The sequence below is a fragment of the Phyllobates terribilis genome, unplaced genomic scaffold, assembly GCF_046119375.1.
Source record: "Phyllobates terribilis strain yellow unplaced genomic scaffold, ASM4611937v1 Scaffold_2__4_contigs__length_985480577, whole genome shotgun sequence".
NCBI classification, from domain to species: Eukaryota; Metazoa; Chordata; class Amphibia; order Anura; family Dendrobatidae; genus Phyllobates; species Phyllobates terribilis.
In genome coordinates, this window is record NW_027362762.1 from 558,940,639 (window position 1) to 558,953,680 (window position 13,042).

Genomic DNA, 13,042 nt, shown 5'->3' on the forward strand with positions numbered 1-13,042 from the left:
TTGAAAATTTCACTTATTTGTGAAAATATCCACTAAATGAGGGAATAATATGTTTGAGGGTACCCCAGAAGAGATCCACATGTGTGTGGGTAGAATATATATACCACGGGGGTAAAATTGAAAAAAGTTTTAAAAAATTTTTTTTGGGACTTATTCATTTTTCCAACGTTTATAAGACTTTCAGATAGGGGAAATGTCAGTGAGCGTTCCGATTTCAGTTCCAGAACGATTCGCCCAATGAGTCCTTGATATTTAGTCATTTTCAGCCAATTTTCTGGATTTTTGAAAATTTCACTTTTTGTGAAAATATCCACTAAATGAGGGAATAATATGTGTGAGGGTACCCCAGGAGACTTCCAAATGTGTGTGGGTAGAATATATATACCACGGGGGTAAAATTGAAAAAAATTGAAAAATTTTTTTTTTTCGACTTAGTCATTTTTCCGGCGTTTATCAGACTTTCAGAAAGGGGAAATGTCAGTGAGCATTCCGATTTCAGTTCCAGAGCGATTCGCCCAATGAGTCCTTGATATTTAGTCATTTTCAGCCAATTTTCTGGATTTTTGAAAATTTCACTTTTTTGTAAAAATATCCACTAAATGAGGGAATAATATATGTGAGGGTACCCCAGGAGAGTTCGAAATGTGTGTGGGTAGAATATATATCCCACGGGGGTAAAATTGAAAAAAGTTTAAAAAAAATTTTTTTTGGACTTAGTCATTTTTCCAACGTTTTATCAGACTTTCAGATAGGGGAAATGTCAGTGAGTGTTCCAATTTCAGTTCCAGAGCGATTCGCCCAATGAGTCCTTGATATTTAGTCAATTTCAGAAAGATTTTCTGGATTTTTGAAAATTTCACTTTTTTGTAAAAATATCCACTAAATGAGGGAATAATATATGTGAGGGTACCCCAGGAGAGTTCGAAATGTGTGTGGGTAGAATATATATCCCACGGGGGTAAAATTGAAAAAAGTTTAAAAAAAATTTTTTTTGGACTTAGTCATTTTTCCAACGTTTATCAGACTTTCAGATAGGGGAAATGTCAGTGAGCGTTCCCATTTCAGTTCCAGAGCGATTCGCCCAATGAGTCCTTGATATTTAGTCATTTTCAGCCAATTTTCTGGATTTTTGAAAATTTCACTTTTTTGTGAAAATATCCACTAAATGAGGGAATAATATGTGTGAGGGTACCCCAGGAGAGTTCCAAATGTGTGTGGGTAGAATATATATCCCACGGGGGTAAAATTGAAAAAAGTTTAAAAAAATTTTTTTTTGGACTTATTCATTTTTCCAACGTTTATAAGACTTTCAGATAGGGGAAATGTCAGTGAGCGTTCCGATTTCAGTTCCAGAGCGATTCGCCCAATGAGTCCTTGATATTTAGCCCTTTTCAGCCAATTTTCTGAATTTTTGAAAATTTCACTTTTTTGTGAAAATATCCACTAAATGAGGGAATAATATGTGTGATGGTACCCCAGGAGAGTTCCAAATGTGTGTGGGTAGAATATATATCCCACGGGGGTAAAATTGAAAAAGTTGAAAAGAATTTATTTTGGAATTCTTCATTTTTCCGACGTTTATCAGACTTTCAGATAGGGGAAATGTCAATGAGCGTTCCGATTTCTGTTCCAGAGCGATTGGCCCAATGAGTCCTTGATATTTAGTCATTTTCAGCCAATTTTCTGGATTTTTGAAAATTTCACTTTTTTGTGAAAATATCCACTAAATGAGGGAGAAATATGTGTGAGGGTACCCCAGGAGAGTTCCAAATGTGTGTGGGTAGAATATATATCCCACGGGGGTAAAATTGAAAAAAGTTGAAAAATTTTTTTTTTTGGACTTATTCATTTTTCCGACGTTTATCAGACTTTCAGATAGGGGAAATGTCAGTGAGCGTTCCGATTTCAGTTCCAGAACGATTCGCCCCATGAGTCCTTGATATTTAGTCATTTTCAGCCAATTTTCTGGATTTTTGAAAATTTCACTTTTTTGTGAAAATATCCACTAAATGAGGGAATAATATGTGTGAGGGTACCCCAGGAGAGTTCCAAATGTGTGTCTGTAGAATATATATCCCACAGGGGTAAAATTGAAAAAAATTGAAACATTTTTTTTTTTTGGACGTATTCATTTTTCCGGCGTTTATCAGACTTTCAGATAGGGGAAATGTCAGTGAGCGTTCCGATTTCAGTTCCAGAGCGATTCGCCCAATGAGTCCTTGATATTTAGTCAATTTCAGCCAATTTTCGGGATTTTTGAAAATTTCACTTTTTTGTAAAAATATCCACTAAATGAGGGAATAATATATGTGAGGGTACCCCAGGAGAGTTCGAAATGTGTGTGGGTAGAATATATATCCCACGGGGGTAAAATTGAAAAAAATTGAAAAATTTTTTTTTTTGGACTTATTCATTTTTCCAACGTTTATAAGACTTTCTGATAGGGGAAAGGTCAGTGAGCGTTCCGATTTCAGTTCCAGAACGATTCGCCCAATGAGTCCTTCATATTTAGTCATTTTAAGCCAATTTTCTGGATTTTTGAAAATTTCATGTTTTTGCGAAAATATCCACTAAATGAGGGAATAATATGTGTGAGGGTACCCCAGGAGAGTACCAAATGTGTGTGGGTAGAATATATATCCCACGGGGGTAAAATTGAAAAAAGTATAAAAATTTTTTTTTTGGACTTATTCATTTTTCCGCCGTTTATCAGACTTTCAGATAGGGGAAATGTCAGTGAGCGTTCCGATTTCAGTTCCAGAGCCCAACGAGTCCTTGATATTTAGTCATTTTCAGCCAATTTTCTGGATTTTTGAAAATTTCACTTTTTTGTGAAAATATCCACTAAATGAGGGAATAATATGTGTGAGGGTACCCCAGGAGAGTTCCAAATGTGTGTGGGTAGAATAAATATCCCACGGGGGTAAAATTGAAAAAATTGAAAAAATTTTTTTTTTGAACTTAGTCATTTTTCCGGCGTTTATCAGACTTTCAGATAGGGGAAATGTCAGTGAGCGTTCCGATTTCAGTTCCAGAGCGGTTCACGCATTGAGTCCTTGATATTTAGTCATTTTCAGCCAATTTTCTGGATTTTTGAAAATTTCACTTATTTGTGAAAATATCCACTAAATGAGGGAATAATATGTTTGAGGGTACCCCAGAAGAGATCCACATGTGTGTGGGTAGAATATATATACCACGGGGGTAAAATTGAAAAAAGTTTAAAAAATTTTTTTTTGGGACTTATTCATTTTTCCAACGTTTATAAGACTTTCAGATAGGGGAAATGTCAGTGAGCGTTCCGATTTCAGTTCCAGAACGATTCGCCCAATGAGTCCTTGATATTTAGTCATTTTCAGCCAATTTTCTGGATTTTTGAAAATTTCACTTTTTTGTGAAAATATCCACTAAATGAGGGAATAATATGTGTGAGGGTACCCCAGGAGAATTCCAAATGTGTGTGGGTAGAATATATATCCCACGGGGTTAAAATTGAAAAAAATTGAAACATTTTTTTTTTTGGACTTAGTCATTTTTCCGGCCTTTATCAGACTTTCAGATAGGGGAAATGTCAGTGAGCGTTCCGATTTCAGTTCCAGAGCGATTCGCCCAATGAGTCCTTGATATTTAGTCATTTTCAGCCAATTTTCTGGATTTTTGAAAATTTCACTTTTTTGTGAAAATATCCACTAAATGAGGGAGTAATATGTGTGAGGGTACCCCAGGAGAGTTCCAAATGTGTGTGGGTAGAATATATATCCCACGGGGGTAAAATTGAAAAAAGTTTAAAAAATATTTTTTTTGGACTTAGTCATTTTTCCAACGTTTATCAGACTTTCAGATAGGGGAAATGTCAGTGAGCGTTCCGATTTCAGTTCCAGAACGATTCGCCCAACGAGTCCTTGATATTTAGTCATTTTCAGCCAATTTTCTGGATTTTTGAAAATTTCACTTTTTTGTAAAAATATCCACTAAATGAGGGAATAATATATGTGAGGGTACCCCAGGAGAGATCGAAATGTGTGTGGGTAGAATATATATCCCACGGGGGTAAAATTGAAAAAGTTGAAAAAAATTTTTTTTGGGACTTAGTCATTTTTCCGGCGTTTATCAGACTTTCAGATAGGCACATGTCAGTGAGCGTTTCAATTTCAGTTCCAGAGCGATTCGCCCAATGAGTCCTTGATATTTAGTCAATTTCAGCTAATTTTCTAGAATTTTGAAAATGTCACTTTTTTGTGAAAATATCCACTAAATGAGGGAATAATATGTGTGAGGGTACCCCAGGAGAGTTCCAAATGTGTGTGGGTAGAATATATATCCCACGGGGGTAAAATTGAAAAAAGTTTAAAAAAAATTTTTTTGGACTTAGTCATTTTTCCGGCGTTTATCAGACTTTCAGATAGGGCAAATGTCAGTGAGCGTTCCGATTTCAGTTCCAGAGCGATTCGCCCAATGAGTCCTTGATATTTAGTCAATTTCAGCCAATTTTCTGGATTTTTGAAAATTTCACTTTTTTGTGAAAATATCCACTAAATGAGGGAATAATATGTGTGAGGGTACCCCAGGAGAGTTCCAAATGTGTGTAGGTAGAATATATATCCCACGGGGGTAAAATTGAAAAAAGTTTAAAAATTTTTTTTTTTGGACTTAGTCATTTTTCCAACGTTTATCAGACTTTCAGATACGGGAAATGTCAGTGAGCGTCCCGATTTCAGTTCCAGAGCGATTCGCCCAATGAGTCCTTGATATTTAGTCGTTTTCAGCCAAGTTTCTGGATTTTTGAAAATTTCACTTTTTTGTGAAAATATCCACTAAATGAGGGAATAATATGTGTGAGGGTACCCCAGGAGAGATCCAAATGTGTGTGGGTAGAATATATATCCCACGGGGGTAAAATTGAAAAAAGTTGAAAAAAAATTTTTTTTGGACTTATTTATTTTTCCGTTGTTTATCAGACTTTCAGATAGGGCAAATGTCAGTGAGCGTTCCGATTTCAGTTCCAGAGCGATTCGCCCAATGAGTCCTTGACATTTAGTCAATTTCAGCCAATTTTCTGGATTTTTGAAAATTTCACTTTTTTGTGAAAATATCCACTAAATGAGGGCATTATATGTGTGAGAGTACCCCAGGAGAGTTCCAAATGTGTGTGGGTAGAATATATATCCCACGGGGGTAAAATTGAAAAAGTTGAAAAAAATTTTTTTTTGGACTTATTCATTTTTCCGACGTTTATCAGACTTTCAGATAGGGGAAATGACAGTGAGCGTTCCGATTTCAGTTCCAGAGCGATTCGCACAATCAGTCCTTGATATTTAGTCGTTTTCAGCCCAGTTTCTGGATTTTTGAAAATTTCACTTTTTTGTGAAAATATCCACTAAATGAGGGAATAATATGTGTGAGGGTACCCCAGGAGAGTTCCAAATGTGTGTGGGTAGAATATATATCTCACGGGGGTAAAATTGAAAAAAGTTGAAAAAATTTTTTTTTTGGACTTATTCATTTTTCCGCCATTTATCAGACTTTCAGATAGGGGAAATGTCAGTGAGCGTTCCGATTTCAGTTCCAGAGTGATTCGCCCAATGAGTCCTTGATATTTAGTCGTTTTCAGCCAAGTTTCTGGATTTTTGAAAATTTCACTTTTTTGTGAAAATATCCACTAAATGAGGGAATAATATGTGTGAGGGGACCCCAGGAGAGTTCCAAATTGTGTGGGTAGAATATATATCCCACGGGGGTAAAATTGAAAAAAGTTTAAAAAAATTTTTTTTTGTACTTAGTCAATTTTTCGGCGTCTACCAGACTTTCAGATAGGGCAAATGTCAGTGATCGTTCCAATTTCAGTTCCAGATTGATTCACCAAATGAGTCCTTGATGTTTAGTCTTTTTCAGCCAAGTTTCTGGATTTTTGAAAATTTCACTTTTTTGTGAAAATATCCACTAAATGAGGGAGTAATATGTGTGAGGGTACCCCAGGAGAGATCCAAATGTGTGTGGGTAGAATATATATCCCACGGGGGTAAAATTGAAAAAAGTTGAAAAAAAATTTTTTTTGGACTTATTTATTTTTCCGACGTTTATCGGACTTTCAGATAGAGGAAATGTCAGTGAGCGTTCCGATTTCAGTTCCAGAGCGATTCTCCCAATGAGTCCTTCATATTTAGTCGTTTTCAGACAATTTTCTTGATTTTTGAAAATTTCACTTTTTTTTGTGAAAATATCCACTAAATGAGGGAATAATATGTGTGAGGGTACCCCAGGAGAGTTCCAAATGTGTGTGGGTAGAATATATATCCCACGGGGGTAAAATTGAATAAAGTTTAAAAAAAATTTTTTTGGACTTAGTCATTTTTCCGACGTTTATCAGACTTTCAGATAGGGCAAATGTCAGTGAGCGTTCCGATTTCAGTTCCAGAGCGATTCGCCCAATCAGTCCTTGAAATTTAGTATTTTTCAGCCAATTTTCTGGATTTTTGAAAATTTCACTTTTTTGTGAAAATATCCACTAAATGAGGGAATAATATGTGTGAGGGTACCCCAGGAGAGTTCCAAATGTATGTGGGTAGAATATATATCCCACGGGGGTAAAATTGAAAAAAATTGAAAAATTTTTTTTTTGGACTTAGTCATTTTTCCGGCGTTTATCTGACTTTCAGATAGAGGAAATGTCAGTGAGCGTTCCGATTTCAGTTCCAGATCGATTCGCCCAATGAGTCCTTGATATTTAGTCATTTTCAGCCAATTTTCTCGATTTTTGAAAATTTCACTTTTTTGTGAAAATATCTACTAAATGAGGGAATAATATGTGTGAGGGTACCCCAGGAGAGTTCCAAATGTGTGTGGGTAGAATATATATCCCACGGGGGTAAAATTGAAAAAAGTTTAAAAATATTTTTTTTTGGACTTATTCATTTTTCCGCCGTTTATCAGACTTTCAGATAGGGGAAATGTCAGTGATCGTTCCGATTTCAGTTCCAGAGCGATTCGCCCAATGAGTCCTTGATATTTAGTCGTTTTCAGCCAAGTTTCTGGATTTTTGAAAATTTCACTTTTTTGTGAAAATATCCACTAAATGAGGGAATAATATGTGTGAGGGTACCCCAGGAGAGTTCCAAATGTGTGTGGGTAGAATATATATCCCACGGGGGTAAAATTTAAAAAAGTTGAAAAAATTTTTTTTTTGGACTTATTCATTTTTCCGCCATTTATCAGACTTTCAGATAGGGGAAATGTCAGTGAGCGTTCCGATTTCAGTTCCAGAGTGATTCGCCCAATGAGTCCTTGATATTTAGTCGTTTTCAGCCAAGTTTCTGGATTTTTGAAAATTTCACTTTTTTGTGAAAATATCCACTAAATGAGGGAATAATATGTGTGAGGGGACCCCAGGAGAGTTCCAAATTGTGTGGGTAGAATATATATCCCACGGGGGTAAAATTGAAAAAAGTTTAAAAAAATTTTTTTTTGTACTTAGTCAATTTTTCGGCGTCTACCAGACTTTCAGATAGGGCAAATGTCAGTGATCGTTCCAATTTCAGTTCCAGATTGATTCACCCAATGAGTCCTTGATGTTTAGTTTTTTTCAGCCAAGTTTCTGGATTTTTGAAAATTTCACTTTTTTGTGAAAATATCCACTAAATGAGGGAGTAATATGTGTGAGGGTACCCCAGGAGAGATCCAAATGTGTGTGGGTAGAATATATATCCCACGGGGGTAAAATTGAAAAAAGTTGAAAAAAAATTTTTTTTGGACTTATTTATTTTTCCGACGTTTATCGGACTTTCAGATAGAGGAAATGTCAGTGAGCGTTCCGATTTCAGTTCCAGAGCGATTCTCCCAATGAGTCCTTCATATTTAGTCGTTTTCAGACAATTTTCTTGATTTTTGAAAATTTCTCTTTTTTTTGTGAAAATATCCACTAAATGAGGGAATAATATGTGTGAGGGTACCCCAGGAGAGTTCCAAATGTGTGTGGGTAGAATATATATCCCACGGGGGTAAAATTGAATAAAGTTTAAAAAAAATTTTTTTGGACTTAGTCATTTTTCCGGCGTTTATCTGACTTTCAGATAGAGGAAATGTCAGTGAGCGTTCCGATTTCAGTTCCAGATCGATTCGCCCAATGAGTCCTTGATATTTAGTAGTTTTCAGCCAATTTACTTGATTTTTGAAAATTTCACTTTTTTGTGAAAATATCCACTAAATGAGGGAATAATATGTGTGAGGGTACCCCAGGAGAGATCCAAATGTGTGTGGGTAGAATATATATCACACAGGGGTAAAATTGAAAAAAGTTTAAAAAAAAATTTTTTTGGACTTAGTCATTTTTCCGGCATTTATCAGACTTTCAGATAGAGGAAATGTCAGTGAGCGTTCCGATTTCAGTTCCAGATCAATTCACCCAATGAGTCCTTGATATTTAGTCATTTTCAGCCAATTTTCTCGATTTTTGAAAATTTCACTTTTTTGTGAAAATATCTACTAAATGAGGGAATAATATGTGTGAGGGTACCCCAGGAGAGTTCCAAATGTGTGTGGGTAGAATATATATCCCACGGGGGTAAAATTGAAAAAAGTTTAAAAATATTTTTTTTTGGACTTATTCATTTTTCCGCCGTTTATCAGACTTTCAGATAGGGGAAATGTCAGTGATCGTTCCGATTTCAGTTCCAGAGCGATTCGCCCAATGAGTCCTTGATATTTAGTCGTTTTCAGCCAAGTTTCTGGATTTTTGAAAATTTCACTTTTTTGTGAAAATATCCACTAAATGAGGGAATAATATGTGTGAGGGTACCCCAGGAGAGTTCCAAATGTGTGTGGGTAGAATATATATCCCACGGGGGTAAAATTTAAAAAAGTTGAAAAAATTTTTTTTTTGGACTTATTCATTTTTCCGCCATTTATCAGACTTTCAGATAGGGGAAATGTCAGTGAGCGTTCCGATTTCAGTTCCAGAGTGATTCGCCCAATGAGTCCTTGATATTTAGTCGTTTTCAGCCAAGTTTCTGGATTTTTGAAAATTTCACTTTTTTGTGAAAATATCCACTAAATGAGGGAATAATATGTGTGAGGGGACCCCAGGAGAGTTCCAAATTGTGTGGGTAGAATATATATCCCACGGGGGTAAAATTGAAAAAAGTTTAAAAAAATTTTTTTTTGTACTTAGTCAATTTTTCGGCGTCTACCAGACTTTCAGATAGGGCAAATGTCAGTGATCGTTCCAATTTCAGTTCCAGATTGATTCACCCAATGAGTCCTTGATGTTTAGTTTTTTTCAGCCAAGTTTCTGGATTTTTGAAAATTTCACTTTTTTGTGAAAATATCCACTAAATGAGGGAGTAATATGTGTGAGGGTACCCCAGGAGAGATCCAAATGTGTGTGGGTAGAATATATATCCCACGGGGGTAAAATTGAAAAAAGTTGAAAAAAAATTTTTTTTGGACTTATTTATTTTTCCGACGTTTATCGGACTTTCAGATAGAGGAAATGTCAGTGAGCGTTCCGATTTCAGTTCCAGAGCGATTCTCCCAATGAGTCCTTCATATTTAGTCGTTTTCAGACAATTTTCTTGATTTTTGAAAATTTCTCTTTTTTTTGTGAAAATATCCACTAAATGAGGGAATAATATGTGTGAGGGTACCCCAGGAGAGTTCCAAATGTGTGTGGGTAGAATATATATCCCACGGGGGTAAAATTGAATAAAGTTTAAAAAAAATTTTTTTGGACTTAGTCATTTTTCCGACGTTTATCAGACTTTCAGATAGGGCAAATGTCAGTGAGCGTTCCGATTTCAGTTCCAGAGCGATTCGCCCAATCAGTCCTTGAAATTTAGTATTTTTCAGCCAATTTTCTGGATTTTTGAAAATTTCACTTTTTTGTGAAAATATCCACTAAATGAGGGAATAATATGTGTGAGGGTACCCCAGGAGAGTTCCAAATGTATGTGGGTAGAATATATATCCCACGGGGGTAAAATTGAAAAAAATTGAAAAATTTTTTTTTTGGACTTAGTCATTTTTCCGGCGTTTATCTGACTTTCAGATAGAGGAAATGTCAGTGAGCGTTCCAATTTCAGTTCCAGATCGATTCGCCCAATGAGTCCTTGATATTTAGTCGTTTTCAGCCAATTTACTTGATTTTTGAAAATTTCACTTTTTTGTGAAAATATCCACTAAATGAGGGAATAATATGTGTGAGGGTACCCAAGGAGGGATCCAAATGTGTGTGGGTAGAATATATATCACACAGGGGTAAAATTGAAAAAAGTTTAAAAAAAAATTTTTTTGGACTTAGTCATTTTTCCGGCATTTATCAGAATTTCAGATAGAGGAAATGTCAGTGAGCGTTCCGATTTCAGTTCCAGATCAATTCACCCAATGAGTCCTTGATATTTAGTCATTTTCAGCCAATTTTCTGGATTTTTGAAAATTTCACTTTTTTGTGAAAATATCTACTAAATGAGGGAATAATATGTGTGAGGGTACCCCAGGAGAGTGTTAGAACCTTGCTGTTAGGTTTTTTTTCCTTTGCTGGTCACATGACCTTGTTGGCCTATTTATCCTGCTCCGCCCTTCTGGCTTTGCTGGACTTCATTGTATAACTACTTTCTAGCTAGCCTGTGCTCTGTGTCTTGCTCTGTTAGTTTGCTTGGTTTACTGACCTCTATGTTCTTTATATTTTGTTTGTTCGTCTGTCTGCTACTATTTCAGTTAGGAGGTGTCCCATATTCCTCCCAGTCCTTAGTACTTGTAGGGATTCCTCCCCCACATCTATAGGTCTTCGTACAGACTAGCTTAGGACTTTAGCAGGTCTGATCGCAGGATCAGGTTCCCTGTTACATCGTAGGGATTCAGCTGAGTTCTATCGTAGGGACAGATCTCCTCTCTTTCCTTAGCTCTGGTAGCAGAACATAACAGAGAGTTCCAAATGTGTGTGGGTAGAATATATATCCCACGGGGGTAAAATTGAAAAAAGTTTAAAAATATTTTTTTTTGGACTTATTCATTTTTCCGCCGTTTATCAGACTTTCAGATAGGGGAAATGTCAGTGATCGTTCCGATTTCAGTTCCAGAGCGATTCGCCCAATGAGTCCTTGATATTTAGTCGTTTTCAGCCAAGTTTCTGGATTTTTGAAAATTTCACTTTTTTGTGAAAATATCCACTAAATGAGGGAATAATATGTGTGAGGGAACCCCAGGAGAGTTCCAAATTGTGTGGGTAGAATATATATCCCACGGGGGAAAAATTGAAAAAAGTTTAAAAAAATTTTTTTTTGTACTTATTCAATTTTTCGGCGTCTACCAGACTTTCAGATAGGGCAAATGTCAGTGATCGTTCCGATTTCAGTTCCAGATTGATTCACCCAATGAGTCCTTGATGTTTAGTCTTTTTCAGCCAATTTTCTGGATTTTTGAAAATTTCACTTTTTTGTGAAAATATCCACTAAATGAGGGAATAATATGTGTGAGGGTACCCCAGGAGAGTTCCAAATGTGTGTGGGTAGAATATATATCCCACGGGGGTAAAATTGAAAAAAGTTGAAAAAATTTTTTTTTGGACTTATTAATTTTTCCGACGTTTATCAAACTTTCAGATAGAGGAAATGTCAGTGAGTGTCCCGATTTCAGTTCCAGATCGATTCGCCCAATGAGTCCTTGATATTTAGTCGTTTTTAGCCAATTTTCTTGATTTTTGAAAATTTCACTTTTTTGTGAAAATATCCACTAAATGAGGGAATTATATGTGTGAGGGTACCCCAGGAGAGATCCAAATGTGTGTGGGTAGAATATATATCACACGGGGGTAAAATTGAAAAAAGTTTAAAAGGTTTTTTTTTTGGACTTAGTCATTTTTCCAACGTTTATCAGACTTTCAGATACGGGAAATGTCAGTGAGCGTTCCGATTTCAGTCCCAGAGCGATTCGCCCAAATGAGTCCTTGATATTTAGTCGTTTTTAGCCAATTTTCTTGATTTTTGAAAATTTCACTTTTTTGCGAAAATATCCACTAAATGAGGGAATTATATGTGTGAGGGTACCCCAGGAGAGTTCCAAATGTGTGTGGGTAGAATATATATCCCACGGGGGTAAAATTGAATAAAGTTTAAAAAAATTTTTTTTGGACTTAGTCATTTTTCCGGCGTTTATCAGACTTTCAGATAGGGCAAATGTCAGTGAGCGTTCCGATTTCAGTTCCAGAGCGATTCGCCCAATGAGTCCTTGATATTTAGTCAATTTCAGCCAATTTTCTGGATTTTTGAAAATTTCACTTTTTTGTGAAAATATCCACTAAATGAGGGAATAATATGTGTGAGAGTACCCCAGGAGAGTTCCAAATGTGTGTGGGTAGAATATATATCCCACGGGGGTAAAATTGAAAAAGTTGAAAAAAATTTTTTTTGGACTTATTCATTTTTCCGACGTTTATCGGACTTTCAGATAGAGGAAATGTCAGTGAGCGTTCCGATTTCAGTTCCAGAGCGATTCTCCCAATGAGTCCTTCATATTTAGTCGTTTTCAGACAATTTTCTTGATTTTTGAAAATTTCACTTTTTTTTGTGAAAATATCCACTAAATGAGGGAATAATATGTGTGAGGGTACCCCAGGAGAGTTCCAAATGTGTGTGGGTAGAATATATATCCCACGGGGGTAAAATTGAATAAAGTTTAAAAAAAATTTTTTTGGACTTAGTCATTTTTCCGACGTTTATCAGACTTTCAGATAGGGCAAATGTCAGTGAGCGTTCCGATTTCAGTTCCAGAGCGATTCGCCCAATCAGTCCTTGAAATTTAGTATTTTTCAGCCAATTTTCTGGATTTTTGAAAATTTCACTTTTTTGTGAAAATATCCACTAAATGAGGGAATAATATGTGTGAGGGTACCCCAGGAGAGTTCCAAATGTATGTGGGTAGAATATATATCCCACGGGGGTAAAATTGAAAAAAATTGAAAAATTTTTTTTTTGGACTTAGTCATTTTTCCGGCGTTTATCTGACTTTCAGATAGAGGAAATGTCAGTGAGCGTTCCGATTTCAGTTCCAGATC